At 37.8% G+C, this 27152-nt stretch overlaps 1 long non-coding RNA gene across 1 annotated transcript; it reads left to right on the top strand.

The window, feature by feature from the left end:
* The first annotated feature begins 1746 nt into the window (after window positions 1–1746).
* Window positions 1747–26306, top strand: LOC115350790. Its single transcript, XR_003926617.1, has 2 exons — window positions 1747–2087; window positions 25821–26306. It is a non-coding gene; the product is annotated as an uncharacterized LOC115350790 (long non-coding RNA).
* Window positions 26307–27152: the final 846 nt, after the last annotated feature.

Here is a 27152-nt window from a genome sequence, read left to right as displayed (position 1 = left end):
GCTGGACCAACGCTGGACTGGTGGATTTTTTTCTTTTTTTCTCTCTCTAACTGTCCTTTTCCCGTAACCCCCCACCTCATCCCTCTGGACACCAACCGCTGACCAGGCCTGGGACTCGGAGCGGCTCCAGCCGCCGCCGGGCTCCTCTCCGAGAGGGAGTCTGGAAAGCCAGGGGGTCCGCTCTGAGCCTCCTGGCCCGCCGGGAGGGCTCGCCTCATTCTCCTCCCGGAGCTGCTCCCCGGAGGAGCAAGGCCCGCAGGGTGTGTTTGTGGAGGGAGGGTGACCGCGGGTCACACGGGCTGCCGAGGGGGTTTCGCGCCAATTCCCGCTGTGAGAAACCCCGCCACCTGCTGTTAACGCCGCCCGTTCAGGCTGCTCCTGCCGTCAGCGAAACGTTCGACCGGTCGTTTGGTGTCGTTTCACCTTAATTCGGCCCCAGGGAATTCCGAACTCGCCACGGCCCCTCCCTGGTCTGTCCAGCATGGGTTGTGACATTGCATTAAACCATTCCAAAAGACTGAGAGACTCAGATGAGATTTTTCCCAATATTAAACGAATAGGGGAAGAGACAACTTTATATCAGATCTGGTTTGTTTTCCCATAAATTTTGAGAAAACTAGATACAAATGTTGAGTTCTGGTTACTTACTTTCAGATCCACTTGATCTTTATTCCTTCACCATTATATGAAAAGTGACAACCAGAAACAAGAGGGTATCAGTTTACTGTAACCATTTTCTCCAGTCTTGTCTTTACAAAATGCCTGTGCATTGTGAGCAGAAAGAAAACAGAATTGTCACCAAATAGCATTTACAATATTTGCTGAAATGTTTATAAGCATACCATCTAATCTATTAACAAACTCTCCCTGAAAGAAGGGACACAGACAGTAGTTTGTGATACCAAGTATAACATGGAATCTTTTTCAGCAAAACAAAGGGTAGTATTTAACTGTGACTGCAAGTACATGGGAAAGAAGCTGAAGAATTAAATTCATTGTGATCCTTTGAGCTTTGGCTGTATAAGTTGTGGGGTCATATTGAAAGTACTCTGGACAATATGTATGTGGTGCTGCAGCTCCCCAGGCCACGCTGAGATCTTGGGATAAGCCTTGCATCCTTTGGGAAAACCTCCCGTTATGCTGTTATCTTGATTACAACTGCAGTGACTTTGGGAGCGTCCTGGTTTCGGCTGAGATAGAGTTGATTTTCTTTCTAGTAGCTGGTATAGTGTTATGTTTTGGATTCAGTATGAGAAGAATGTTGATAACACACTGATGTTTTCAGTTGTTGCCGGGTAGTGTTTAGACTAATGTCAAGGATTTTTCAGCTTCTCATGCCCAGCCAACAGGAAGGCTGGAGGGGCACAAGAATTTGGGAGGGGACACAGCCAGGACAGCTGACCCAAACTGGCCAGTGGGGTATTCCATACCGTGTGACATCATGCCCAGTATATAAACTGGGGGGAGTTGGCCTGGGGACCAACTGGGAACTAACTGGGCATTGGTCAGCAGGTGGTGAGCAATTGCGTTGTGCATCTCTTGTTTTGTAAATTCCAATCCTTTTATTATTATTGTAATTTTAATATTGTTATTATTATCATTATTAGTTTCTTCCTTTCTGCTCTTTTAAGCTGTTCTTATCACAACCCAGGAGTTTTACCTTTTTTTCCCTGATTCTCTCCCCCATCCCACTGGGTGGGGGGAAAGTGAGTGAGTGGCTGCATGGTGCTTAGTTGCTGTCTGGGGTTAAACCACGACAGGGTGTCAGGCACTCTTTGGCCACACCTGGGCCATCGGCTGCCTGAATTGTATATCAGAATGACTGGGCATGAATTGTGGCCGGAATGTAAAATAATGACCAAAGCCAATCATCTCAAGGCCCTATAAATAGCGATCCAAGGAGAAACGTTCTGAGTTTCTGGGACCGCAGCAGGCTGCGTGACCCAGTGTCTCCCCCAAGCCAGGACACCTCTCAGGGTAGATTTTGCGAGGATTGAAAGATCGTCCGTGGACGATTTCGCAAGGACTTAAAGGCCTGATTTCATGAAGTTCGTCGACTGTCCATTGATGTATGCTGGCACATAAAAGTGAGTAATTCATGAAACTCATGAAAGGGAAATTTTAATCATAGGTTAACCTCGTGTGTGTGTGTGTAAAATTTTGTTCAGAGCTGTTGTATCTGTGAGTGTTCATTTGCAGTTTGGGTTGGAACTATTTGTCTCTATGTGACTTGGTTCAGAACTATTTTGCCTGTCTGTCTGGTTCAGAACTGTTTTCTCTTTGCATGTGTGTGATTCGATTTAACCTCCATCTGTTTGTGCAACCCTGCTGTAAGTTTCAGGTGATCCTTGCCATTTTAGAATCTTTAAGTCACAAATTTGTTTGCACCAAATTCTATCGAGTCACTCTGTTAAACTGGCTGATGATTAAGTAGTGTTAAAATTATACAACCTAATCTTGTGATCTATCTCAAAAATATTAATAAATCCTAAATTGCTGCTAAACCAAATCCGTGTAACAAAATATAATTAATGACAACTTCTTTATACAGTTTAGCATATTGGCAACTATATGGTTAATATTTGTATGCTGCTTATACTCTTTCTGCATTTTATTAATCTTTTGGCATGCTCTAAATTTAATGCATTATTATACCATATACTGAAACATGCAATCATCACACATACTAACTGTTTGCCTAGTGGAAATCTATAGCTGCAAGAGAGAGACCCTCTCTCCAAGTCACAATTTTTCATAAAGTAATGATTTCTGCCAACAGAGGACAAATGTTCAGACCTGTAACAGAGTCCACAATAACAGCAGAACTGACTACTAGTGAATAAAAACTGTAGCTGGTGAGCTAATCGCCTCATCAATCAGTTTTTTTAAATTATTATTATTTCTATTATTGTTGTTATTTTGAATATTTGATGCTTATTGAGTATAGTTCAGGTCTTCTTTAGGATACTGGGTATAGATACTTGGTTCAGTATATCTGCACAAGAATAACGTTTGAGGTATATTTTCTATTTCTGGTGTTTGGAATGGACTTCAACATGATTCTTCAGAATTGTGTATAGAGATTAAAATAAAAACAATCTGAGAGCATGGCAGACAAATAATGATTAATGATCTGTGAAGGTCCTTTGTAAAAAAGCTAAGGTTTATGATTTGTAACATAAAATGCATCCATTAGACATTAAAATGCAAGAGTCTAGATTTATGTAATTGTGGATATAACCTGTCAGGTAAAGAATTACTTACGCTTCACTTGAATGAGTAAGTGGGGTATCTATTACTACATAGGTGCTGGATAGATAGTGATATTACTGATTAGTGAAGTTTATTCACAGATTTTCCATAAATGTAGTTTTGATAGTTGTTAAGTTTGTTTACAAAATACACTTAAACCTTATTTTTAAATGTACTGTATCTTCCTTACACGTTAATCAGAAGCTGATATATCCCCTGAAATAAGAACTTACAAATGTGCAGCATAAGTAGATGAAAGAACTGTTTCTCTATTGTAATTTTAATTGTCTCTTTAATTCTCTTCTCACCATGAAAATGTTTAAAGAACTTTTCAGACTTACTGATGTATAGACAACAAAATTTACTGACACTTTTGACAAGAAATTCTGAGATTTCCACAGGTCTTCTGTTTCAATTAAGGTATAAAAAATCCAGATAAATTGCTTTAAGTACCTTCTACTTTTTTTCCTCATTTGTAAGCTCATACCTATATGAAATTAATACATAATATCTGAGCACATAGATATCTTGTTATTTAACCAAAAAATACTATGAAGTTTATTTACTAAAAGTAATCAACCTTTTCTACTCTTAAGATGGAAAGTTCTTGAGCAGATGAAGTATTATCTTTGTATGTTGATGACTGGTTCAGAGAAAAAAAGATACTTTCTTTTTCTGAATATTTCAGAACACAGGATTGAGTAAGACCAGAACAGTTCTTGGAGTTTCTTTTTCTGTTGTGTGACCCAGCTAGTAAAAAAAACCCCAAAACTCCTTTAGCTCAGTTGGATTCTTTCCTTGGTCTACTTTGTATTATAAATGAAGAGATTTATTTATTTTTAATATTTAAAAAGAGCACTAACTGCACCAAATTTGAGACTCTTAGTGTGACCATTAGTGAATTAAGTAAAATGGTTCTTATTCTTCCTACTCTAGTTGGTTTGGAAAGTCATTCATAGTAATGTAAGAGTGGGGGGTTTTGTCCATTTACTGATTATTCTCTCTACTGAAAATAAGAATATAAGTCCAAGTCAACAACAATCATATCATCATATAAAAGAAATGATATTATGGGAAAAATATGTAAAGCAAAAATATAATTGAATGACAATTTACTAGACTTCATGCAACTTGATTGAGTAGAAATAGCTCTGTTAGTATGCATATCACAAAAAGATGAAAGAAATAATAATTAGAACCATTAATACACAAAAATACATTTTATCAAAGATACTATAACCCTTCTTATATCATGTGATACACCATCAACCCTTCTTTCAGATTGTTGGCCGCTATAATCCCCTGATTTTGTAATGGAAGCATTAAAAAACTACTTTGCTCTCAAATAGAAGCAAGATTCCAGTATGCTAATACAAAAAGAAAAAAAAATACTTCAACTTCCATTTTCAGTGATTTTTTTTTTCATAAGCCAGACCATGTACAGATTCCTCAAAGAGCTATTCCTTTTCTGTTTCCCTGACTCTTTGCCTTATAGCTATTCCTTTATGCAAGCTGTTCTCTTTTCTGATAGCAATCTTTTCCTTGCTCAACTTGAGAGATAAACCCTAGGCAATGTTAAAAGGCATTGCCTCTTATCTTTCCACATTTCATTCTGAATTTAGCACTGAAACTACTCCTTCAAGCCAATGATGAATCCTTAGTGTGGGATGTATATCAATTTCTTACAACAGCAACAACAAAAATTTTAATGCTTGCAGAAAGTCTATTAAACAACTGTTTTCACAAAATTTTATTACTAATTGCTAACATAGATTGTGATCCTGCAAACACTTACCTTAGAATAATATAAATATACCTCTAACTGTAGATAACACTAATTATAGGCAAAATATGTAGTTTTCTATGAAAAGAGTTTATTGAATTCAACAAAACACTCATGCTCTCTCTTTTGCTAGGCATTCAGTCATAGAGCTTGCTCTGATTGCCACTGCTGAAAGAGGAATTTGGGTGTATGAAAATAGAGGGACTCCTGCTGGGAACAGGAGAGTAATATAATCAGTGCCCCTGGCTCTCTCTTCTTACTAGAGGCACCAAACTCAGCAAGCCTCTCTCCAGAAATACCTTGCCCTCTTCCTTTCTCGATGCTACATCTGCCTTCTCCAGTTTTCGCAGTATAAGCCTCCTTCTGTGTGCCACTCTTTGGGCAAATTTACCATTCACAAAGACACACTGCAGGCAGAATAAACACAATTTCAAAGTACAAAGTAATTATTTATTTTCTGATACACACACAGATAACTGAGGTTAACAATCTACTATGCTAAGCATTAGTACGTTCAACATTCCCGATAAGGCATCCAATGAATCTTTGTCAGCTAGGCAGTCATTGCTTAGGTGGTAAAAATTCAGTATCTGCTTCTCCTTGAAATGGAGGTGATCTCTGATGCTGCTCTGCTGTTGTATTGAAATTATTCCCTCCTCCATTAGAATTCTATACATCTTCACTTCAGTGTTTTTCCTCTTGAAACCTTGAATTTTTATTTCAACAATCTTACCTTTACCAGTATTTTGTTCTTTTTTTTTTTTTTTTTGTCTTGAGTAATCTATGTACTGTCTCAGAATTTAGCAATTTCCTCAGAATTTACAGGAACCTAGCATAACAGTCTATTCTTAGAGGTTCTTCGAGAGTATTTCTTATAAACATGGATTTCTAGGCCAAAGAACTACTGAAAAAGGCAGATAATTTTGATACATTATGGCAAGTAATAAATGATTTCTTTCCTTCTTTCATTTCCTCCCTTTGCAAAAAATAATGATAAAGCTATACCTTTTCAATATTTCAGGAATATGTTAATTATACTTTCATTCTTCTTTTAGCAAGCTAAGCATGACATGTTTGCTTGGAGTACATTTTAAAAAATTGCTTAGTAAAATTACTGAGGAAATGCAGCTGGAAAACGACACTGAAAAAGAACAGTGTCAGCAATATAATACCCCTTCTGGTATTTATCAACTCTTGCAAAGATGTGGTGGTATTAAAATAACAAAATTGTTCTCTGTTGTCTCTTTAAAATGAGTAAAGTGTACCAAAAACTGAAATACAAAAGTATGAGGTAGGGTGACTTTCCATCAGCTGCATTGTATGTGGAAGACTAGTTGACCTTTATTTCGTGAACAAACAGCCAATTAAATTACTGAGAGCATTGCTAGTACTGGCAAACAGGGATATATGACAACATCAATTCTTGTGTAGGGGCCAAGGGCATGATTCTTTTAAACAGTTTAACTCAAAGGCATTGAAAAGCCTCATTAAAAAAAAAGAAAGTAAATAGTGGGAGTATATCTCTTGAGAAAAGAATAATTTACATGAAAACATTTTTAAGACTTCAGATCGTCAAAACACATGGGTTAATCACTCTAAACTTATTCATGTGCTTAAACTTGTCCTGTAAAATTTGTGGATGGGGATCTAAACTTCATAGGGATGGAGTTGCTTTCTGTTTCCTTCAACACACAGATGTGACCAAAACCCACAAGACGACTAAATAAACAGAGGGATGACTAGAAATATTTATCAGAAATATTCACCTATTTACTTTACTTCAAAAATTATCCCTATGGTCGTATGAAACTTTTCAATATTAAGTGAAAGTATACATTCTACTTGTTCTTTGTACAATATTGTGAAACAGTTTGCTACTGGTATTTCTATTTTGAGATCAGTCACTCTAACTGTGAGGCCTAGGTTGTGTGTGTGTTGATGATCTTTGTTGAAAAATGACATCTCCTAATCAGGGGGTGAGTGGAGTGGGTGTCTATCCTAAACCTACAGAAGTCAGTGAAACTCTGCTATATCTTACCATGGATAAGTCCTGATTTCTCCCAGGAGTCCTGTAGAGAGTTTGCAGGTTCTTTCTTTGGGTTTTGGGTTTGGTTTTTTTTTTTTAGAAATACATTTTCATGAATTATATCATGAGGAGAAAACAAGCCTGAGAGAAAAGATGTAATTTACTTGCAATGTGTCCCAACTGCCTGCTACATTTTATTGCATTGACATTCCCCTAAACTAATCTCTCTTAAATGAAAAATGCTAAGTTAATTCTAAATTTTGCAAATTCAGTTGAATCTGTATAAGTAAAAAATAAGTAATCAATGAAAGAATAAACTTAACAGCACAGAAACCTTTACATTTCTTAAAAAATAAAATAATAACAACAAAAAATCTTTAAGATGTCCAGATACTAGCTAACAAATGAGCGATCATTATCTTGTAAAGTAGTCTAAAACAAAAGTTTGTTAAAGAAAGAAGTCTAGTAAAGGCTACAGCTTAATAATGATTATCCATACAGGATAAACTGTTAAGGGACCATGAGATCTGTTGTTATGCTATGCTGTTCCATACATAAGATAACTGCTGTCCTTCTGAGAACTAAAGATTTCCACATGCTTGGGTACCAAGCTTACTTCAGTAAAATCAGAGAAGCAAAATGAGCTATACAATCCAGATCACAATTTTTGTTTTCTTTTCCTTTTCTTTTTGGTTTGCATTAAAAGGAATGAGGATCATCTTGCACACTGGATGAAGAATCCTTTTTGTTCCTTTCCTAGGTATAACCAACTTGTGATAAGAATTTCTGCTTTTCTTCTAAGGGTTTTAGTTATCTTGGCTAATAATAACAAACACAACCAGTTGCCAGATGTAACTGACTTCTAAAATTTATTTTGTATTCCTCATTAATACAAATAGTTGATACATTAAAACTGAGCTATAAGAAAAATAAAGAAACAGAAATAGGCACTATAAAAACTATAAATCTATAAAGATATGTGAAAAAAGCTCTGTGACTTCCTAAATGTTGAAGAAAATAAACTTAGTTTTCTTCTAGCTAGAGAAACTGAACTTCTGTGTATTTCAGCAGAAAAGGATGTTTTCTTTGAAGAAGAGGAGTAAATGATGGGATGACATCAGCTTGCTGTAGAAAACAGATAAAGATGAATAAAAATCCATTTATACACCATACTGTTTGTAAACTGTATTGCTTGAACAGCCACAAATGCAGTTGTTAATATCAATAGAAAATGTCACAAACTTATTTTTCGTATATGAGTAAAGTCTGATCAGATTTTAAGACAAATAGTAAGACACTTCATATGCCTTAAGCTTCTCAAGCAAGAGTTTAAGATCTGATGAAAAGTGGATAATTAATTGGCTAGTGAAAAATCCTAATGAAATGCTACTAAATTCCCAGAAAGAAAACTGCAAAACTTCCTTTGCCTTCAAGTATACACACATGCACACACACATACACATCTTCCTTGAACTGCATATATCCAAAGACATGACTACATATTATTTACTTTAACATGGAATATATTTAGTTCAGTTTATTTTGTGTTTCTTTAATAATCGCTTAAATTTAAGATTAAATCTACCTATGAGTCTCTGTAAATTGTGCTACATAGATCAAATGAATGTTGAATATACATTTTTGCAATGGTGTTATTGTTTAGTAAACTCATAACTTTTGGCCAAAAAGTACCTGATACCATTAGCACTGCAAAAAGAAACCCTAGTGAAATTTTTAATGTCTTGATTAAACTGAGCACAAGCAGGCATTAACCTAGGAAGCTAACTTCTGACAAACATGATGAGAGTATATAACTTTAGTATCTTTGAAATACTTAAATAAGTTAATTTCATATAGTGGCTAGCCCAAACATCAAACTGATCAAGCTGTTTCCTATTTTTGTGTTAGTTTTCAGAATAATATCAAGAAACTTGTAGTCTTCTATATGTAGAACTATAAATGTAAATTTCTAAAACAGTTACTTGGAAACAATGATCCAGAAGTTTAACAAGGAACTATTAATTACGCTTGTACCTCCTGAAGCCTTCTTTCTGATAAAAATGCTGAATCTGCAATGCTGTACTAGTAAAATTTATTTGGGTTTTCTGAACAGGTATTTTTTATGTTACTTAACAATGATCAAGGTGCCAGTTAACTAAAGGTCTAATGGCAGCTATCCAAATAATTATTTAAATCCACTTAAGTCCAATATTAAAAAGAGTTTAAAAATTCAGTTCTCTATAAAAATAAATTATCTAAATAGTGGCTTTTGGTAAGAGACACATTTACCTCTAGCTTAGTATAAAAAAAATACACATTTAAATAAATGAGACTTACAACTTTGACTTTTCCTTGCATAGTCATGACTTGATTGCACTTTCATACATGCTTGAAGACCTACACAAACTTGCTTAAATAACTTCCCCCATTAAACCTTTGTTTAAGCTGCTGTAATTAAATTTCTTAGATATTTAAACACAATATTCTCACTCAAGCTTCAGCAACCAAATGACAGGTGGATCACTCTGTGCCCCCAGAAAACACAAACCGAAAAAACCCTTAAGACGTGACTGATAAAAAAATTGAAACTACAGTTAAGGCACCTAAATCTACTGTGATTAATGAGGAACATAGAAATCAGTCTCAATTACCCTTTCCCACTCTCAGTTATGCCAAACTCATTCAACCGATGCCCAGCTACAAAGAATTATGTACCTGCCTGTTAAACTTTAAAACCCTAGAGATGTTTTCTGTGTTCTGCTTCTGTGTCTTCTTGGAACATCCCTAACCAGAGGGGCTTGACACAGAGCCCTGGTCTGTCTCATTTGAGGGGCTTAGTAATATACAAGGCAAAGCAAAGTCTATGTTTCTGGAGAGCCTCACCTAGAGGATGTGTGAGAGAACATAATGAACACCCAGATCATATGTCAGTAGTCATGGTTCCTATGACTATTTGTATTTGTTTACAAAATAGTCTTTTATGGAATAGTTTTGAGAAAACACAAATGCAAGATGCTTCCATTCCTGCTGCATGCCCTAAACAATAAGCTTCAATCCTAGTCTTTATGTAGCCTTCTCCCTAATAGCCCACAGGATCAGGAAATGAAATGTGTTTCACATTAATTTGCTTCCAGGTTACTGGACAGACCAGTCTCCTGGGAGACTGAAGTTTCAGGTATGGTCTGCCCCCGTCAGCCTGTAATTTGCACTTACAAGATGGAATTTACTTTCAGGGAGTTCTCTCCTAAAAATAGAGGGGTTTATGGACTGGCTTTCTGAGGAATTTAAGCCTTGAAGTGCACAGCGTAGAGAATCTGGATACATGCTGCTGGAATTTGTATTTCACTGTTTTTTTGAATATCAGATTTAGGTTGCCAGCTCTGGAAAGCATCCAAGTTGAGAAAATATTCTTAAAACTATTATTCTGACATGGAAATGCTTAAATTTCTGTTTGTTTATTCTTAATTCTCCCTAATCAAGTGAGGGGGGAGAAACTTAAAGCTATTCTGTATTTGAATACTGAGATCTCAGACTTTCAAAGCTGCTTGTTTTATTAGAAGTTTATATCGGTTGTTTACATATCTCATTATCACAGAATGATTGAGGTTGGAACAGACCTTTGGAGGTCATCTGGTGCAACCTCCTTGCTCAAGCAGAGTCACCTAGAAGCAGTTGCCCAGGACTGTGTCTAGACGATTCTTGAACATCTTCAGGGAGGGAAACTCCACAACCTTCCCGGGCAACCTGTGCTCAAGTCACCCCCACAGTGTTTCTTGATGTTCAGAAGGAATCTCCTGTGTTTCAGCTTGTGCCTATTACCTATGGTCCTGTCATTGGGAATGACTGAAAAGACCCTGACTTCATCCTCTTTGCACCCTCCCTTCCCGTATGTGTACACATTGATTAGATCCCCCCAAGCCTTCTCTTCTCTAGGCTAAACAGTCCTAGCTTTCTCAGCCTTTCCTCATACGTGAGGTATTCCAGTCCCTTAAACATCCCTGTGGGCCTTTGTTAGACTCTCTCCATATCTCTCTTGCACTGAAGAGCCCATATGTCCATATCTCTCTTGTACTGAGGACACAGGACTCCAGGTGTGGCTTAAACAGTGCTGAGTAGAGGAGAAGGATCACCTCTCTCATCCTCCTCGCAACACTCCTAATGCAGCCCAGGATACCATTAGCCGCTTTTGCCACAAGAACATGTTGCTGGCTGATGTTCAACCTGGTGTCCTCCAGGGCTTCCAGGTCCTTTTCTGCCAAGTTGCTTCCCAGCTGGGTGACCCCCCAGCATATACTGGTGCATGGAATTGTTGCTTCCCAGGTTACAGGACTTTGTAGTTCCCCTTGCTGATCTTCATGAGGTTCCTGTCAATCCATTTCTTCAGCCTGTCAAGATACCTCTAGATGGCAGCACGACCCTGTGGTGTGTCAGCCACTACTCCCAGTTTGGTGTCTTCTGCAAACTTGCTGAGGGTACACTCTGCTCCATCATCTAGATCATTAATGAAGATGTTAAACAGGACTGGACCCCTTATTGATCCCTAGGGTACACCACTAGTCACTAGCCCCCAACTAGACTTTGTTCCACTCATAACCATGCTCTGGGCCTGGTCATTCTGCCAGTTTTCAGTCCACCTCACCATCAACATCTTGTCTATGAGGATCTTATGGGAGACAGGGTTGAAGACCTTACTGAAGTTCAGATAGACAATAGAAAAGGCGAAACATAACTCCCATTTTTAAAAAGGGAAAAAAAGAAGACCTGGGGAACTACAGGCCAGCCAGTCTCACCTCTGTGCCTGACACAACCATGGAGCAGATCCTCCTGGAGACCATGCTAAAGCACGTGGAAAACAGCAAGGTGATTCGTGACAGCCAACATGGCTTCACTAAGGGCAAATCATGCCTGACAAATCTGGTGGCCTTCTACAATGGGGTTACAGCATTGATGGATAAGGGAAGAGCAACTGATGTCATCTACCTGGACTTGTGCAAAGCATTTGACACTGTCCTGCACAACATCCGTGTCTCTAAAATGGAGGTATGGATTTCATGGATAGACCACTCAGTGGATAAGGAATTGGCTGGATGGTCACACTCAAAGAGTTGCAGTCAACGTCCTGATGTCTGGGTGGAGACCAGTGATGAGTGGTGTCCCCCAGGGGTCCATATTGGGACCAGTTTGTGGATGACACCAAGCTGAGTGGTGTGGTTGATGCCACACCACTCAGAGGGAAGGTATGCCATCCAGAGGGACCTTGACAGGCTTGAGAGGTGGGCCTGTGTGAACCTCATGGAGTGCAAAAAGGCCACATGCAAGGTCCTGCACCTGGGTCATAGCAATCCCAAACATGGATACAGGCTGGGCGATGAGTGGATTGAGAGCAGCCCTGCAGAGGAGAACTTAGTGGGTATTGGTGGATGAAAAACTGAATACGAGCCGGCAATGTGCACTTGCAGCCCAGAAAGTCAATTGTACCCTGGGCTGCATCAAAAGAAGTATGACTAGCAGGTCAAGGGAGGCAATTCTCCCCCTCTACTTCGCTCTTGTGAGATGCTGCTTGAAGTACTGCATCCAGTCCTGGGATACTCCTGTACAAGACAGATGTGGACCTGCTCAAGCAAGTCCAGAGGAGGGCCACAAAGATGGGGGCTGGAGCACCTCTCCTATGAGAACAGGCTGAAAGAGTTAAGATTACTTAGCCTGGAGAAGAGGAGGTTCCAGGGAGACCTTATAGCAGCCTTCCAGTACTTAAAGGGGGCTTACAGGAAAGACGGGGAGGGACCCTTTATCAGGGAGTGTAGTAATAGGATGAGGGGTAATGGTTTTAAACTGAAAGAGGGTAGATTTAGATTAGATGTAAGAAATTCTTGACTGTAAGGGTGGTGAGGCACTGGAACACATTGCCCAGAGCAGCTGTGGATGCCCCCTCCCTGGCAGTGTTCAAGGCCAGGTTGGATGGGGCTTTGAGCAACCTGGTCTAGTGGAAGGTGTCCCTGCCCATGGAAGGGAGGTTGGAACGAGGTGATCTTTAAGGTCCCTTCCAACCCAAACCATTCTATGATACTATGATTCTATGAATATCCACTACTCTGCCCTCATGTACCATGCCAGTCATTTCATCATAGCAGTTTATCAAGTTGATCAAGCATGATTCCTCTTGGTGAAGCCATGCTGACCTCCTGATGATTTTCTTGTCCATCGTGTGTCTGGAAATTGTTTGCAGGAATAGCTGCTTCATCACCTTCCCTGGGTTTGAGGTGAGGCTGACCGGCCTGTAGTTCCCTGTGTTCTCCTTCTTGTCCTTCTTGAAGACGGGGGTGACATTTTCTTTTCTCCAGTCTTCAGGCACTTCTCACGGTTGCCCTATCAGGGCCCATAGACTTATGTATGTCCAGTTTGCTTAAGTATTCCCTGATCTGATCTTTTTCCACCAAGGATACATTTTTCCTTGCTCCAGCCTTTCCCCCTGGTCTCTGGGACCTGGGACCCCGAAGGCCGGTGTTGCTAGTGAAGACTGAGGCAAAGAAGGCATCTAGTACCTCAGCCTTTTCCATGTCCTGTGCAGCCAGGTCCCCATCTCATTGAGTAATAGGCCCACATGTTTCCTTAGTCTTCCTTTTGTCTCCTATGTACTTATAGAAGCCCTTCTCGTTTTCTTTGACATCCCTGGCCATTCAATTTCATTTGTGCTTTAGCTTTCCTAACTTAATCCCTGGATGCTTGGTCAATGTTTCTGTATTTGTCCCAGGTTACGTGTCCTTGCTTCCACCCTCTGTCAGCTTCCTTTTCATGTTTGAGTTTCTTCATCCATGCAGGCCTGCTGGTATTTTTGCCAGACTTCCTGTTCATTGGGTTGGACTACTCTTGAACTTGGAGGATATGATCCTTGAATATTAATCATCTTTCCTGGGCCCCTCTTCCCTCCAGGAGAATTCTTATGAGCAGATCTTTGAAGAGGCCAAAGTCTGCTCTCTCAAAGTGCAGGATTGTGACCTTGCTTTTCACCTTCTTCCCTGCCCTCAGGATCCTGAACTCCACCAGCTCATGGTCACTGCAGCCAAAGTTGCCTTTGATCTTCACATTTCCAATGAGCCCCTCCTTGTTGGTGAGTATGAGGTCCAGCAGAGCATCTCTTCTCATTGGCTTCTCAATCACTTGGAGGAGGAGGTTATCATCAATGAACTACAGGAACCTCCTGGATTGCTTATGCCCTTGATTGCTCATGCTGATAGTATGATCTTTAGTAGATAACATTCTTGTAGCTAAGACATCTCTTAAACCATTGTTATTGTCTTCCTACTAATCATGAAAATTAAAAAATATATAGATCAGATTACTGTGCAATAATTGAGTTTGAAAAAAAACCCCACTACGTTTCATATTTCTTGCTTCATTCCATAGTAGCAATTTACAGTGCTACACAGTTCTGTAATGCAATTTGTTAGATCTTTGTTTTTGCTTTATCCCGCATTTACAAAGATTAGGACTATTTAAAGAATCTATTTCACATTATCCTCCCTTTTCTAGTTTTTATTTTTCTTTTTATCAGTTGCATTGCATTTATTGTCTGAAAGACTTTGCATAAAATATCCACAATGCCAGTGTGCTTTAGTTTAAGTTACACCTAGTGATCTTCACTTAATGTTTTGTTTTCATATGTTTCACATTTATTTGTTTTTGTAATAGGAGATTTTTAACAAATCGAATTAAGTAAGCAGCATTCACTCTTCCCATTTCATGTACAGCAAATATTTCATCAGCAAATTAAACAGTTAATTTACCTATCTCTGAAGATGTGTTCCATAATTAGCACAGTAGATCTTTAATTAAATGGTTTTCAATTATAATTTGTTTTTCTTAAATATTCAATTAAACTACATTCACTGTGATTAATATCTCTTAACTTATCTTGTTCTACATAGAAAAATCATTTTGGAGGCAGCTTTTATTAGTAAGAATTTGGAAAATAACCAGATGTCAAATTCGGTCTTTTGCAGAAACACTTAGGAATGGAAGAATGAATTCAAAGAAATTACAGATTGTACAAACTTCATGAACTCAAAGGTTGCCCTGGATTTTGGAAATTTAAGCATACTTTTAGAAAGACACCTTTAAGGATTGTTCTCTTCTGTGAAAACACTGTCTTAGCTTTCACTTTGGGGCAACATCGTCAACAAATCAAGACAGTAGAGGACAAAACTTCAAGACAGGAAGATAAATGAATAGATATGGGCAAACACATTAGCTAGAACTGGAGCTTTATACCGTATGAGCATTGCGAGGAGACAGAAAATGTATTATAAAACCTGTTCAAACAGTTCTGTTTCCAGATTGTATGAAAATCTGGAAATTACCTTTTCTTCTAATACACTCTGAGTGATAAAACAAAAAAGTACTTGCTACTACTACTAGGATCTTACACAAGTAATAAGACCCACTGATACGGCTTGGAATCTGACTCCCTTCAGTCTGTCTCTCTGCTAACATTTCTATCCACTCTACTCCTCTTGTGTTGCAGCACCAGTTCCTCAGTCCCGAGTTTCACGTTGTCTATTTTTTCTGTAATTACTACTGAGTTCTGTTGGTGTGTAATCCTACAGAGTGCTACAAAGAGATGGGAGTTTCAAGATGTGTCTAACAAAGAGGGGCATCTGAACTTTCCATTCCAGCAAATTATACTTTGTAAAAAGGAAATTTTAGTATCCCTCTCTCCCTTGCTTATGGTCAGCATGTTTGAAAAAAACCAAACCAAACCAAAACAAAAACCACTTAAAACTTTAAAAATGGTTTTTGTAACCTTAGTTAAGTGGGAAGTCAGGCCAGAAGTATAACTGTCCTTTGAAGCCTATACTTTTTTGCAGGTAAATATTTCAATTTCTATTGATATCAAAGCAAAAAATAATTAAAAGTTTGACCTTTCATGTCAAACTGCAACCTGAAACCCCAGTAGTTTTAGACTTTTATGGCAAAAGAGATCATTTTGGTCATTTAGTCCCATGTGCATTGCAGAGAAGTGCAATTCCTTCAGCCAGACCATGATTTCCATTCAGGCTAATACAATATGGATTCACTGGGTCTAACTTCATTCATTTGGGTCACTCCAAAAACCTTCATTTCATTGCAAGAAGCTAGAATAAAAAGTGCACCTGCTCTCTTAAATTTAGGAAGATCTGATAGGAGCTCACAAAGCTGACATCTTCCTGTAAGTGCTTTTGGCACTTATTGTTGTTATGGGAATGGCTCAGAAGTCTGGAAAGAATAGATGCAGCACATAAAATTGCTTTAAATCCACTGATTTGTTACATGTTTAGGTCCATTATGTTTAAGCATGGTTTAAACCTATTAAAATTAATGAGTAACAAATGCTTTTAAATGTTTTGCTGAAGGAAACAGATTTTTGAACTGGGACCTTAGATATTTTTTTTCTCTACACAATACTTAAAATATATTTTAACGTAGATTAAAATCACAGTTCTTCAGAATACAATAATAGAAAATTGTATATAGTAAACTCAAAGTCTTCTTATTTTATGATATTTCCCTTTTTAATAACTCTATTTATTGCAAAAGCATTCCACATTTAATATAAATAAAAAGAACATTAATGAAGCAATAGTAATATGATTAACATAGAGCTGGCTCTGTCTTCCTTGGCTTATTGTGAGCTATGGGCAATGGAGTAAATCCATTCCCATATGCTAATCAGAAGTTCAGTATGCTTAACAAAGCCTCAAGATTTAGCAGTAACATAAACCAAGCATGAAAATAGTTCTGCTTACCCAAACTTTGCTTTTAGGTAAGTAAGCAAGCCAGTTGAACACTGGAGAACTGGAGCCAAACCAACAATATAGTATGCCCTACTATGAACAATTTCTAACACCAATATGGGCTGTGTGTTTCATCCCAAATGAAGAAAGCTGGATGCAGAAGGAGCAGAGGAAATTGTTAACTCCTTATCTATAGATGTAGATCACAAACACTGAGTGTCTGTGTTTGTTAATAAATTTTTAGGTATGGAGGAAATGGGTAGTTCTGTTTACTGACTTTACTTTAATCCTTCAAAACCTAAACTGAAAGTTTAATGTATATTTCCTGTGATTGTTATGAGACCTGATTGTGAAGCTGCTCTCAGCTTCTGGTTATATTCTCAGGAGTCAGATTTACCACCTCTCAGGGGGACATTCCTTCTTTCATTTGTGGAGTGAGATAACATGCTTAAAACTCTCTTTTCTTTGATACTGAGCAACATTGTTTTAAAAAGAAAATGGCTGGAAAATTATTCAACTTCCATAGGGTGCTGTAGATGTAAGAAAAGGTTGAGCCTTCATGAGAAGTTACTTCACCACAGCCATTTATTTTGATTATGTAAATGCAGTTATCTGGTAGAATTTTTCTGTTATGAGCGCTAGCTGAAAATACTGAATCAACCTGGAGGTATGTAGGGGTTGAGGGATACCACTGTTTCAGTATTCCCGTATTAAGCTCCTGTAAATGAGTTTACTGGAGAAAATCTGAAATGCAGGTATGGAGGTATATGTTCCACTACCTCTTTAGATTGTATCAAAGCCCTTGAAAATCTGTGTACCATATTCAGAATGCTGAATATTCAAACAAACCATTATAAGTTATTCAAACTGATGCAGTACTAAAAGAAAATAAATTGTGATGAGGAACTTCTCATCTTATTTAGGAAGGTCTTAAAAAGCGTCATTGTATACTTTTTGCCTTACATATGTATGTTTACATAGAAAAAAACTAAAACAAAACTTAGAGGATAAATGAGAATGGCCTTCTGGGTTCTGTTTTAGCCCTTTTGGGAACCGCACATTGACTCCAGTCCAAATGTCATTAGCATCTGTTGCCTCCTGTGAATCAGGTTTTGATCCCAGGACTTCTTCAAGTGCATGTAATAATTCTACTTTGAAGTAGAACTACGGGCAACCTCAGGAAGGACAGCAAACCTGATGCGGAGGCTGGCACATATCACCATTATCAACAGGACAGAGTAATCTATGTGGAGTTCCTTGCACTTTCAGAACATAATATTTTAATAATAATAAAACAAGTCAAACAGTTTTGCTGTGGGTCTGCTGTTGATGAACTCTTGCTAGGCCTGCTCAGAGCACAGCTTTTGGACAGCGTTTATCAGAAGCCCTAGGTTGTATCCAATTTAGGGAGCCTGGGAGCTTTTCATGTTTGGGGACTGTGGGAGTCCAAGCCTCATTTTCACTTCACATTAAACAAAAAAGTGTTTCCTCTACCTTTTACTCATTGCTTTCCAAGTAAACTAGACTTGGATTTGTATGTCCTAGCTGAGCTAGGACTCTAATGAATTGCCCAGTCCAGATAATCAGATATATCCAGATAAACCAGGACATATACTAGAAGAGAAGTCAAAATACAACTATAGTTTTTACTAGGCTTAGTTTGTCAGTCTCACTGAATCCCAGGAGAGAGGCAGGCATGTCTCTGCTTGGGTGATAGAAGCTCTTGGTATGGATGGACTGAGTTGTGTGGGAATACATAACTTTTCAGTAAAAAAACAGCAACTCAGTCAAAGTCTTTCTAGAATAAATGAGCTGCTGAGGTTATTATATCACAATTTTTATAGGGTACCCCAAATTATGCCTAAATCCCTTTTTGTGTACTTGCTATCTTCTCCTGTCAAGATTCCTGAAAGTATACTTTACCCAAAGAGTTTACTGGACAAATAAAGATTTTAATTTTTTTTCCTAAAAGTGATGGTTCTTTACTAAATTTACTGTTAAAATGCTTGTTAATTTAATGAGTACTGTTATATTGTATATTTATTTTAGAACCATAACATTGTATAAGGTATGTCACAGGGAGTTGAATAATACATTAAATACATAAAAAGGCAAGTTTATCTTTAAACACAGAGAATAACATAAGACTGTAGGAAGGTTAACCTGAGGAAAACTGCAAAACTTTCCAATTTTTTACAATAGAAAACTAGGCAGTATGTAATGCATTCTTGAAATCCACTAAACTGCAGTAATTTAAGATAGTCAAAGATCTGGCTTTAAAATATATCAGAAGTTTATTTAATTCTTTTTTTAAAAGTATTGGGTTATTTTTAAATTTATCTTTTTAATATTAAGCTTGAAAGTATATACATAAAGCATATTTAACTGGACTCTATATAATGCATATGAGATCAGTTTATTGTATGTAAAACTCCCTGGGATCATTTTCTCACCAAAACCACAATGAACAGAAAACAGTGGGAAAATCCATTGTACTCTTTTGTACCAGTGTGTGACAGAGCTATCACATTTATTGTTTTTATTTTTCATTTTAGTGGAAAAGCATTTTGATCTCTTTTCCAAATATGAAAAAAGAGATTTATTTTTTAATTTGAGAATGCTATAATCTTGTTAAATTAAAACACGAATGGGTTTAAACTCCATAATAGAGTTTTTAGGTTTTCACAGTTCAAGGATATTTAGATACCATTGAGTTTGTAGGAAAGTCCACAAGGTTAAGCACTTTGTTAAAATTGTTCTCTCAGTCTATACTTTCAGTTGAGTTTTTAAAAAGTGACTTGTGTTTATGAAGCCTTCTGTTTTGATGCTCAACTTTGCATAGCTTTTGAACAGGCCTATAAAGACGTGCTCAATAACCTGGCACCTGGGCTTTCTTCAGCAGCCTAAACACAGGCATTAAGTAACTTCTGAGATGATGACCTACAAACCAGTAATCTTTAGAAAAACTGGACCTTCTTTTTTTTTTTCTTTTTCAAGACTAAAAGCTCAAGCTGTTGGGGTTAGCACAGATACAAACATTTCTACATACTAGTAAATATGTTAGTGACATCAAAATCAAAGTATGATATGTACTTCATAGAGTGTTAAGACAGTCTGATCATCAACAATTGGACTACATTTAAAGAATACAATGTCTAAAATCTCCTAGAGCTTCCGGGATTGATGTATCACTTCCTGGCCAAAGGGAAAATAGGATAGTCAGGATGATGTCAGCATGTTTGGTACTCCAGCATGCACTCCTGGGTGGAGAGTTCAGCAACACAGAGAAAATATATTCACATAATTAAGCTTTACAACCGAAGATCAGATCTGATGTTTTTTTCCTTGCTTGTTACAAGCTACTGGATTTGGGGTAAGCTTACTGCACTGTATTTTCCTCTATCTACTCCTCTTATCTGGATGGGTTTGGTGAGTAAAAACATGTTCAGTGGTCTTTTTTTTCAAATAAAGGTATGTTTTAATAGATGTAAGTACTAGTATAGGAAACCTGAATATTAAGCTGGGGTGTTTGTTGCTTTTGTTTTTCAGTACACTGACATCAGAAGCTGTTTTCTTAGCCCACAGTTGCATCTGAACTCTCCTTGTAACTTGAAAAGGAATCAAATTAAAGAGTCATAGCAATAACAATTCCATAATTAGAGACATGCTAATAATAAGACATTAGGAAGGTACAATACTTACGTAAGTATATATGTACATATAGAATCATAGAATCATTTAGGTTGCAAAAGACCTTTAAGATCATCAAGTGTACCTACATGCATTCACACATGTATATATTACTATAACTCAAATTTCTAGGGGCTCTGAGAAGTAAGAATATGCATGATAAAGAATGTTTTAAGATTATTTTGAATCATAACTGGAAAAACATCCTTCAGTATCCATTAAGATACTGTGTCTTAATGCTACTTAAAAGATAATTAGCTATGCTACCATAGGTGACCAGGCTAACTGAGAAAGTATACTTTGATGGATGATCCACAGAATGGATGTATTAACAAATTGAAGAAAAAATAACCTTCAGTGGGAAAACCAATTAACCATTATACAAGGATCACAAAATTTAACCATGGAGAGAATGCATCAAGGTAGACCATAACCAATTGCACAATGGGTTGCCTGTAAATTACGTATATAAAAGTGTAACTCACACGACTGAGTTCCTTAAGCACTTTTCTTCAGAATCAGGTATGCAAAATCAATCGCTGTGGTTTTCTATATTGATACAAAGTTTAGTAATACTTTACTGTCGTTAAAGAAAAGTACATATTCTACCCCTTGTATTTAGTTTGACAGGCTGCCCTTAAGGCCTGGTTGCACTTTGGATGCAACACTAGGACATGTGCTCTGCCATTCCCCTGGGTCCAAGCACCTTCCCCGCTGCCCAGGTTGTGCCCCGGTCACAGCAAACTGCAGCTCTCATCTGATCAGTGTGTCTGGGTTCACTGGGTGCTGTCCCTCGGCCCTGCCCAGAGATCCTGGGACTGTGCCGGACCCTCCTTCCCCTCACCCGGCCTGTTCCTGACCCTCTCCCACAGGACAACATCCTGGCCTGTCCTCAGCCCATGCCCATCCCCAGGGAGGTGCCCGATGCCCGGCGCTGGGGCTGCCCTGCTCCTGGCTGCGGCGGTGGGGTGGGCCCTGGCCGCCTGCCCCTGCCCTCAGAACCCCAGTGCAAGACTCAACGGTTCCCAGCACCCTGGTCCCATGGAGCCACTGACTCACTGTGTGCCCAGACTTTGTCTTCCCTTGTATACTGATCAGGTTTTTTTATAGTTTGAAAGCAACAGCTACTCTGGAGGTCACAGTCACAGCCTGTCACTTGGCTGGACCAAATAACAAATGAAGTCATAAAATAATAACAGTGTCTAAACCACAACTGCTATGCCTGGTATAATTTTTTTCCTATTTTCTTCAATATTTATCACAAAAATGTAAGTAGAGGTAGGTGAAGCAAAAAATTCAAGTCAAAATAAAAATTAGAACAGACACATGGCTTAAGACTGACTACAGCGACATCATCATGTACTCTAGGATGAATCGGTTGCTTAGAAAGAAAAATTATTTATCGATATTTAATAGTGGGAATTTATAAATAATAACCAGTAAAATAAGTTTTAAAATATTTAACAAAGTCAGCACTTTGGTCATAGTAATTCACCAGTTAAAGCATAGTTTACAATATACATTTAATAATAAATCAATATTTAATAATAAAATCAGTGTAGTAATAATTTTAAAAGAATGTAACTAGTGGACGTGTTTTATGTATGATACCAACCTTTGCTAGTTATTACATGTTGGTTTTTTTTCATTCATCTTCAAAAACCCACTTTCATTTAAAAAAAGGAAATGCTTTCTGTAGCATCTGTCTGGTTTAGTTCACCTGAGATCTAGATTTTTAATTTTTTTTTTGATTTGCGATAAAGTAAAATACTATTTGGTTGCAAAACTGTAGATTCTCTACAGGAAAATACAACTGTAATCCCCTAAACACACCAGGTTCAAAAAAAAGAGACTCATAGTTGCAGGTGCCTTTTAGCTTATATTTTATTTTTCAGATGAAAAATTTGTCTCATCTTTTTTTTTTCATTCTCTGTTCTGTATCATCTTCTCTTACAATCCCCTGCTTCCCTAAACTCTTACATTGTCTGGCAGTAATTTACCAACGTTTTTTCCTAGGGAAATACTAACATTATCTGCTTCAACATTTTCTGTAGTATTTTTGCTTTGGATAGCTATTTCTGTCGGTGAAAATATTAGGTTTCATGTGGAGTATGTCTCCTATGCTTACTTTAGATGAGAGTTGCAGTTTTTCCTACAAGCTTCAAAATGCTTCAACCAGCCCCATCCATTTTTTTCCAGTACAACAATATTATTTTAAAGATACATGTAATTGTGTTGCATTTTGAAAGCACTGTAAATTATGCACAATCAACAAAGCTATTATGTGACACTGCAGAATGTACAACTAATGAAAATGTAATCACCAGACCTTATCATTTGAGCTGAAGTTCTAATTTAATAATACAGTTTCATATCCCCAAGAGCCTTCTAACATTTATTTATCACGCCAATTTCCATTACCTAATCCAAAATAATTGTGTTGATTCTCCTAAATTACACTAATAGCATCCTGAAAAGGTCTACAGTTTCAAAAGGTTTATGACAATGTACACATATACATCACATTAATATGTACATGCTGTAGTATACCTCATTAACAAAGGTTTTTAGAATTTATAATTTAACCTTGCAGATGTACTCTTCTGTGACCAGGCCACAGATTCAATTGGTTTCTTACCTCCATAAGACAAAGACTGCATCAAGAGCACTGGATTTTCATCTACTCTCTTCACTTTAGGTAGTTGGTCATTTATGATATGTTTTCACTCTCTTCATGTCCCAGTTTTGAAGCTCAGTTCAGTTTGAAACTTAAGACTTTATTTTACAGTCATAAAATCAATGGGAAGGATCCACAATTATTATGAAAATATTTTATAAATACTGCAAGATTGGGCCTTAACTGCAGAAATGGCTTGCTGACAGAATCTCCTTTTTATGCAACTCCCATTGCCTGTTGGAGCAGGGAGGGAGATGGAAGTGAGTTGTCAGTGAGAATGGTTGAATGTAGTTTGTTCTGAAAACACAGAAAACTCTGGTTTGAGCCCCTTCACCTTCCATATACTTCTTGAATACCCAGAAATTGGAACATTTCTAAGCACTCGTGACACTACTTTCCATTCTAACATTAATGCACAAAACAAAAATGCATTTTGCTAAAGGAACTTGTGCAGAGAATATATAAGAAAAATTCAGTAGTAATAAATTCACAATATTTATTCAAGCACTTTATCATGTTTTCACTCTACTTCTAAGCATTAAGCTTAATTCTTAATGCATATCTATATTGCTAGCCTCTCCTACCTTCCTTTTCCCATGCTGCACCATCCTCATTCACTCTCTGTTAAATGGGGGTGAAAAATGCAAATAATCCACCAGATCCTTCTCCAGCTTCTAAGGGAACTTCCTTCTCACCTACCTTTGGTTATATACTGGTTAGAATCTTATTCAGTGTAGCATAAGAAGATTTTCATAAATGTTCTCTGTAGCTTGAACAGGACATCTAACTGCCACCTCAAGCTGCACCACGTATTGTTCAGCACCTCCACAGTATCTACTAAATCACCAGGATGACAAGAGCTTTTTAGAGCTCTAGGTTAAGCAAAGCACCCACCTTATTTTCCCCTTATTTCACTTCAAATCTCTACATAGGCTTCTCTGTTTAAGTGATAGTTTGTTTACTCTTTGCAGGACATTGATACACAAGTCCTTTTTATTGCCAATCAGTGACAACGGTATTTAAGATGTCCAAAGCTCAAAACATGGATTAGCTTTGCTCACATCGTTCTCCTAGTTAAACCTATCTAATAGTTGAAATGCAAATGACGTCTTTGCTTTCCAAAACAAGATGCCTCAAGTTAGTTCCTTGTTAGTGACACATCTTCCTGTTCACCAAGCAAGTTGTCAAAAGTATTACAGAGTGTTTCAGTTTACATTTATAAAATGATATGCTTTTCAGCACAGTGAACTCCATCTCCAGACCAGTCTATTCACGTTAAGAACCTTAATTCAGTGAGAACACGGACATGAACATTAAGAACAGGTAAAAATTCTTTCCAGAAATGGGCAACAGTGATGACACTTTTCAGTACTGGGGTCATAAACAAAGTTCAGCTAGTACCAATGCACAACTCCTTTAAACAAGGGCTCTTTTAAGTGAGCAGGAGCTAAATACATTTATTTGTTTAATATTATATCAATAATTACACTAACATTCTATCTTGTGTAATCATTGTTCTGCCTTTGGCATGATATATTCATAAAACGTGGTAAGTTCCACAAAAATGTAGGAAACAATATATAAAAAAAAAACCCAAAACTGAAAGCTTTGTCTTCTGTTAACAGCTATCAACTGCCTCAGCTGCTTGTTTGCTTGCATTTCAAGTAATTCAGAGGAATAAAATGCTAGAGATCATATAACAGAAAGCATTTCAATGTCTGTTCTATTTATACTGTTTTGCTCATTTAGTACTGCACTGTTTTGCTGCATAATTCAGCTTTTCATTATGTTGTATTCTCTATAGCTGTAGCTGATCTCAAGTTCAAGGGAAAGAAAATGAAAATATATGATGTGCAGACATCATTTCACCTAACTTTTTTGTTTCCATTTGTCAGGAATTCTAGAGACTAAACCGAACATACTTATGTATACTCTAACGGGTCATTGACTATAAGCTGGGGCACGACAGTAAATCTGTACTACTTTTATCTACTCTGGACATAATCATCTCTCACATAAAAAGGTGCAATTTATCAGGCACAGCAGGGTTGAATTAGGCCATTAGATTTTGCAAAGATTTCTCTTTAGATTTCTTTAGAAACAAGCCATCATGCCATAACTATGTAATCAAATAAACTGTTTCTAAAGGAATTGCTTGTACTTTTTTCTCAACTTGTCTTTCTACAAGTGCTTTTGTTACCCACACAGACTTTGGTAGTGATCTGTACAAAATGCTTTTATTTTTGTGCACACAAATTCATGTAGAGCAGAACAGAATACATTACTGTATATTCCTTCTTCCCAAACACAGTTAACTCTCAATTCTATAGAATAACCTAACAAATTGATTACCTGAATTTTTAAAATTACAAAACCTAATAGCATATATAGATAAGCAAGAAAGGTTTAGGGAAAATAATGAAAAAAAATCTAGGTGAAAGTTTTGATTATGGAGTATTAGGACACCCAGAACTGGATCTGAACTCAGCAGTCAAGTCCAAAGAATGTAACACAAGGCAATGCAAATATAGTGTATTATGTCTGGAACAGGTATTAAATACCTCTGCACCTGTTATAAAATGCACCTCCACCACTGCTAACCTATCTATGATTCCCCTGCAGCCTATGGAGAGGACTACAGTTAAGCAGGTAGTCCTGCCAGCCCATGGAGAAGACCACACCAGAGCAGATAACCGCACTGCAGCCTGTGCAGGACCCCATGCTGGAGTAGGTGGATGTTTCCTGAAGGAGCTGTGGCCTGCGGAGAGCTCATGCTGGTGCAGATTTTCCTGACAAGCGCTGCAGCGTGTGGAGGACCCACTCTGGAGCAGACTGAGAGGCTGCAACCTGCAGGAAGGACCGACATTGGAGCAGGGGAACAACATGCGGAGGAAGGAGCAGCAGAGAGGAGCTGTTACGGACTGACCACAACCCCCCATTCCCCATCCCCCTGCGCCGCTCGGGAGGGGTAAGGTAGAGGAGTTGGGAATTAAAGGGTGAAGTTGAGCCTGGGCAGAAGGGAGAGTGGGGAGGCAGTGTTTTAGTTTTTGTCTTCGCTTGTCACCATCCTACTCTATTTTAATTGGCAATAAATGAAATTTTCCCCGAGTCCGGTCTGCTTTGCCTGTGATGGTAGTTGGTAAGTGATCTCCCTGTCTTTATCTCGACCCACGAGCTTTTACGTCTTATTTTCTCCCCTGTGTCCTGTTAGGGAGGGGGAGTGAGAGAGCAGCTGGGGGGGGTCTGGCAACTGGCCAACCCACCACAGTAGTACACCAAAGTTTGTGCTGGTAAAATTCGTAACAATAACCAAGTATCTGTAGAACTCTTGAGTAACTCTACTGCTATTATTTTGGAAATGGTTCATTTTCTACAGTGACTTTCTCATTTTCTGAATCCCTCTAATTTTCCTGAGCTTTCTCTGTATAGAAATAGAGCACCTCAAACTGATATTTTGCTTGGACATTACCCAAAAAATACATCAATACAGACAAGACTGAAAAAGTTAAAGGAATACAATGTATACATAAAATACAGATCTCATAAATTTGGCAAGATGCTTCTTTATGAGTAAAACCAAACAAACAATCAAAATCCAATTCCCCCTCACCCCCCCGAAAAAAATACCACAACAGTTTCAGCTATTATGTAATTCCCCCTCCTAGGGACATAGCCTGTCTTCTAGTGTTGTAGATGTTAAGAGTTCCTTAAAGAAGCCAAATCTCCAGAACTAATCTGTTCATATGCAGAGATCTGACAGAGTACAAAGACACACGGAAATTTTTTAAGTAAGTAAGATCTGCTACAGGAAAAAAACCTCTCCAGCAACGTGGATGAGACAGCGAGAAGGGAGAGAGTCCTGTTTTTAGAAAGAAAGTATGAAATCTTGAGCTGCCTGAAATCAGTTAAAGAAAATGCTCATATCAAGGCTAGTGTTTTCCTTGCAACATAAAC

Source organism: Aquila chrysaetos, chromosome 14, assembly GCF_900496995.4.
Source record: "Aquila chrysaetos chrysaetos chromosome 14, bAquChr1.4, whole genome shotgun sequence".
Lineage (NCBI taxonomy): Eukaryota > Metazoa > Chordata > Aves > Accipitriformes > Accipitridae > Aquila > Aquila chrysaetos.
This window is presented reverse-complemented; position numbering and strand designations above follow the sequence as displayed.